This window comes from Gorilla gorilla, chromosome 8, assembly GCF_029281585.2.
Source record: "Gorilla gorilla gorilla isolate KB3781 chromosome 8, NHGRI_mGorGor1-v2.1_pri, whole genome shotgun sequence".
NCBI classification, from domain to species: Eukaryota; Metazoa; Chordata; class Mammalia; order Primates; family Hominidae; genus Gorilla; species Gorilla gorilla.
The window spans coordinates 92,249,171-92,255,193 of record NC_073232.2 but is presented as its reverse complement, the minus strand read 5'-3'; positions in this window follow the sequence as shown (position 1 = coordinate 92,255,193).

Here is a 6,023-nt window from a genome sequence, read left to right as displayed (position 1 = left end):
TCCCTGAATCCATGAAAGCATCATCCGCTTAAACCACTATTTCTTAGTGTTGTTTTCTGCAACTTTCAATTCCACAATTTCTGTTTCATTCTCTGTATAAATTGGAGAACACTTGTGAAAATTCCTCATCTCACAGTCCATTTTCTGTAACATTAGTCTTAGCCCTTTTAAAATCCTGGGCCTTGCTCTCTTGAAGTTTTTCTGGGATTGAGGCCAGTGGGATGGCAAAGCTGCTGTCACTGAGGTATGGCCTGGAGAGTCCTTGGGTGTCTGGGGGAGAAGGCAGGGCCACCAGCATGGGAGCCAGGAATAGGGGACGACTCCAGGGGATGAAGCCCAAGGAAGACTCATCATGTCAGGTGCAGATCAGCGCAGGATGAGGCCCTGAAGTGTGGGTGACTGGCCACTCACAGGGGGAATGAGGCTCTTTGGCCATATTTCTCATGGGGCTGGTATGTGGGGCCCCAGGTGTCCCTGTGCTCAGAGCCTCAGCTTGCAAGGAGGCCCTGTCAGCCCTTCCATCAGAGTTGGGAGTTAAAGGGGGCCATGAGCAGCTCTCCTGGGGGAAGTTCCTTGTCCTGGGATGGGGGCATCTGTCCCTCAGGCCCCACCTGTCCTTTTGGGCTCCAAGTGCAGAAAGTTGCAATCTCGGTCTTCACATGGAGACCAAATGTGTCCCAAGCCAGGCTGCAGCACACACATGAGGGCTTAGGTAAACAGGCCAAAGCCCACTGCTCCCTCTGACAAGGGCAAATGTAACAGAAAACAAAGTGGACAGACTTCAGAGAATGTCGGGGAGCTGCCCCAGAGGTGGAAGCCAGGAATGCGGGACAGCTGGTGCCTGACTGAGGGCGCCCATCACCACAGCCCACACCCTTATGCATTTCCACAGGGTAAGTCTGGCTCCAGCATTTGCTCTGGAATAATAGGGCCCCACAGCACATGATCATGACCACTTGTCTGCCAGAGAGATGCGAGAGAGACTGAGGAGAAGACCGCCCTTTGTGATGCTCCCTGGGCCAACTGACAGGAAAGGGCCGTTCGGGCACGCAGGCCCCAGACTCAGCATTTGTATCTGGCTCATGAGCCTGATGACTCTGGGCAGCAGAGTAGCACACGGTGGACGCATGCTCTATATTGAGTTAGGCAGGCCAGGAGCTGACTGCTGACAATTGGCCTGGCCACATCCTTGCACTTCACTGTACAAGAGTCTCAGGGTGGAGTGAAGTGAGCTCTGAGACCACACCACAGAAAATTCATTGCTGGGAAGACCAAGCATGCCCAGGACAGCTATATAGAATGTGGTTGTTGGGTCCCTCACACCATCTAAAGCAGAGGCTCTTAAATAGCCGGGGTTAGGACACTCCCAAATCTTCACTGAAATTTCCAAGCCCATCACAGACTCCAAATTTTGCTAGATTGCCTGAGGGTCCATGGACTCCTGGACAAGAACACCCTGTACTGGTCAGCAAAGTTGCCATGTCAGAGCCACGAGGTCAGGAATTCAAAACCAGCCTAGCCAAGATGATGAAACCCCGTCTCTACTAAAAATACAAAAATTAGCCAGGCTTGGTGGCAGGTGCCTGTAATCCCAGTTACTCAGGAGGCTGAGGCAGGAGAATCACTTGAACCTGGGAGGCAGAGGTTGCAGTGAGCCAAGATTGCACCACTGCACTGCAGCCTGGGTGACAGAGTGAGACTCCATCTCAAAGAAAAAAAAAGATTATACATCATGACCAAGTTGGATTTATACTTGGAATGCAAGGATGAGTGAAGATACAAAAATCAATCAAGTCATACACCACATTAATATAATGAAAGACAGAAACCACATGATTCAGACAAAGCATTCAACAAAATTCAACACCATTTCATGATTAAAAACACTCAACAAACTAGGAATAAAAGGAAAATACTACCACATAATAAAGGCCTTACATGAAATGCCCACAACTAACATTATGTTTACTAGTGGAAGACAAAGCTATTCCTCAAAGTACAGGAGAAAGTCAAGGATGCCCACTCTTGCCACTTCTATTCAACGTAGTACTGGGCCAGAGCAATTAGACAAGGAAAAGATATATAAAAGGCATTCCAGTTGGAAAGGAAGAAGTAAAATTATTTCTATTTACAGATTATATGGTTTTATATGTAGAAAACCCTAAAAATTCCACCAAAAACCTGTAAGAACTAATAAATGATTTCCGCAAAGTTACAAAATGCAAAATTAACACACAAAAATCCATTGCAGTTCCACACATTAGCAATGACCAATATGGAAAGGAAATTAAGAAGAAAATTTCAGACCAGGTGCGGCAGCTTACACTTGTAATCCCAACATGTTGGGAGGCTGAGGCAGGCGGATCACTTGAGGTCAGGAGTTTGAGACCAGCCTGGCCAACATAGTGAAATCCTGTCTCTACTACAAAAACAAACTAATAAACAAACAAACAAACAAAAACAAAAACCCCACAATTTTATTTATAATAGCATGAAAAAGAACAAAATACTTAGAAATAAACTTAACCAAGGAGGCAAACAACTTGGACACTAAAAATTACAAAACAACAATGCTACAAGAAACCAAAGAGTATATAAATAAATGAAAAGACATCTCCATGCATGTGGATTTGAAGACTTAATATTGTTAAAATGTCCATATTACCTAAAACAATTTACAAATTCCATACAATCCCTATTACAGCATTATTCACAGTAGCCAAGAGATGCAATCCAAATATCCATTGGTGGATGAAAGGATAAAATATGGTATATACATACAATGGAAGACTAAGCAGCCTACGGAAAGAAGGAAATCATATCACATGCTAGAACATAGATCAATCTCAAGAACATTATGCTAAGTGAAATAAGCCAATCACAAAAGGACAAATACTTTGCCTTCATATGAAGTATTTAAGGTAGTCGAAATCACAGAAACATAAAGTAGTGGTTGCCAAGGGCCGGGGGTGGGAGTAGGGGGGAAATAAGTATTTAATGTGTACGAAATTTCAGTTGTGAAAGATAAAAAATTTCTAAAGATCTAAATTTCACAATGATGTGAATATACATAACATTACTAAATTGTACAATTTAAAATGTTTAAGATGGTTTTTAACAAAGGAAAAAGCATAGGAATAAATTTCATGACCTAAGACTAGTTAATGGTTTCTTAAACATGACATCAAAACCACAAGTAACAAAAGAAAAAATAGATAAATTGGACTTCATCCAAAGTAAAAACTTTTGTGCTTCAAAGAGTACCATCAAGAAAGTAAAGGACAACCCATAGAATGGGAGAATATTTCTGCAAATTATATCTTGTAAAGCATTTTTATCTGGAATATATAAAGAATTCTTATAAGTCAATGACAAAACACAAACCAGTTAAAAATTACTAAATGTTGAGTACACATTGCTCCAAAGAAGATATACAAGTGGCGAATAGGTACGTGAAAGAGGTTCAACATCAGAGAAACACAAATGCAAACTACGATGAGATGCAACTTCAGAACCACTAGGATGACTTTATCAAAAAGAGAGTTGATAATAAATGTTGGCTCGAATATGGAGAGACGCTGGGACCCTCACACAGCTAGTGGGTATATAAAATGGTTCATGTACACTGGAAACAGTCTGGCACCTTCTGAAATGGTTAAACATAGAGTTTCCATATGGCCCACCAATTTCACTCTTAGGTATGTAGCCATGACAAATGGAAACATACAGCCCCAGGAAACCTTGTACACAAATGTTCTTAGAAGTGTTATTCACAATAGCCAAAAAGTGAAAAAAACCCAAACGTTCTTAACTGATAAATGGATAAATTTTAGTATATCCATTAATGGAATATTATTCAGCAACAAAAAGGTTTGATGTAATGATACATACTAAAAATGTAGATGACATTGGAAATATTATTCTAAGTGAAAGAAGACAGATGTGAAAGACACACATTGTATATTCCATTCATAGGGCATCATGCAACGCTGAAGTTAGAATCAAAGTGAGCTACAAAAGGGCAGCCACCTGGATCAAGTCCATCCTCATAGCTGTCAGAAAGCACAGCATGTTCACTAACGGGGGCAAGCCTTGCTCACGTTGTCAAATGGAGTTTCCCAGGAGGCTATGGCTTCTTCGGGGATCTGTCATCCAATGGTGAAGGGAGGGGTCTCTGGACGCAAACCTGCCAGGGGCCACCCCAGCCGCACTGGTTCCCAGAGAGTGACCTGGGTGTGTGAGCAGGGAGGCCAAGCCGACCAAGAGCCTCAGCACACCCCCAGCACCTGCTGTGAGCAAGCTGCATGGCTTCCCCAAGTGTGGATGCGATGACATCATGGGTATTTACAGATTCCTTTTCACTGTGTCCCAGGCTCTCCTGGTTCATGCGTGATACACTGCACTTGGGGTGGAGGTGTGCTGACAGTTGTAAAGGGCCGAGCCTTTCTTTCCCATGGCTCTGATGCATGGTTTCCAGATACCAGTCATGAAGGAAGTTCTTGAGATTATGGACTTTGTCCTAGTCACATAGGGCTGCTAGGACAAAGTGCCATAGACTTGGGGGTGGTGGCACATATTAAAAAAAGAAATGTATTTGTCACAGTCTGGAGGCTGGAAGTCCGAGGTTAGCATCCCAGTGGGCAAGGTTCTGGTGAGGGCTCTCTCTCTGGATTGCAGATGGCCGCCTTCTCACTGTGTCCTCGTGTCAGGGAGAGAGAGAGCTCTGGGGTCTCTGCTTCTTACCAGGGCCCTAATCCCACCATTAGGGCCCCACCCTCATGGTCTCTTCTAACCCTGAATAACTCCCAAAGGCTCCATTTCCAAATACCATCACGTTGGGGGTTAGGGCTTCAGCACAGGAACTGGGCGGGGGACGTATGTTCAGTCTACCAGAGCCCCCCAGTCAGCCCCACTGTGCCCATTTAGGGGCAGATTGTAGGGCTCAGGTGGGACACAGAGGTGGAGGAAGCACAAGTTCTGCTTCCTAGGAATGGCTCAGCCAAGACAAGGACAGGGACAGTGGGATAGACAACAGCCAGTGGGGTAACCAGCGGGAGCCCCAAGGTGTCACTTTCACCCTTAGGTGAGGAAGTTGGCTGGGCACCCACACACGCCAGAGTATGGACCATGTTCCCTTCAAACACGGCTCACTTAACATTCCTAAACCCTGCAAAGGGGCAGTGCTACCTTATCTCCTGAGGATGGCCCTGAATGTAGAGGAGTCACGGGAGCTGCCCACATCACCCACCAGTGACTCTTGGCTCCCCACATTTTCCCCGAGGGCCTGATGTGCACTGAGCTGGGGAAGCCCTGCCAAGATAAACTCTCCTTCCCAAAGGCCACAGAAGACAGCAGGCCTCCGACACTGCCCACATCGAGCAGAAGGGACGGGGCAGAGGGGCATCTGTCAGGCTGACTGCTGTGTTCTGTGGGCAGATGGGGCCAGAGAGGACCCAAACATGGCTCCCTTTGTCACTTGGCCGAGGGGCCAGGCCACCGTGTACCAGACAGCTTTGCCCCACCAGCCTCTGCTGCTGGGCCAGCCCCCAGCGCCGTGACCACAGCTCTGCACGCAGGCAGTGCTGGGACCAGTGCCCTGGCAGTCACAGGGGTCCTGAGCCAATAAGCGCCCTGGGGGAGGAATCAGAACTCAGACCGTGGAGAAGAAGGTGTTGGCCAGGAGGGAACCAGGGTGGGTGCCGGGTCCTGTCCATGCTGGGATCTGAGATTCTAAGAGGTGGGTTAGGGGTAAGGGGGGCAGAAGTTGGCCCATGGGGTGAGGGCAGTTCAGCAGAGATTGGGAGGACAGGACAACCTGGGAAAGAGCAGAGCATCCTCTCCAGCCTCGGTCCCTCTCCTGATGCAGTCCTCATCTCACTCATAGACTCTGGAAGTCTCCCTTTGGCGAACACCTAGCCCCCAACTCCCAGGGCACTTCCCAGACAGCCAGTGCCACATCCCAGGCAGCCCCTGCTCTGCCCTTGGGGTCTGTGCCTGGCAGAAGGGCGGCTGACCCTCGGCCC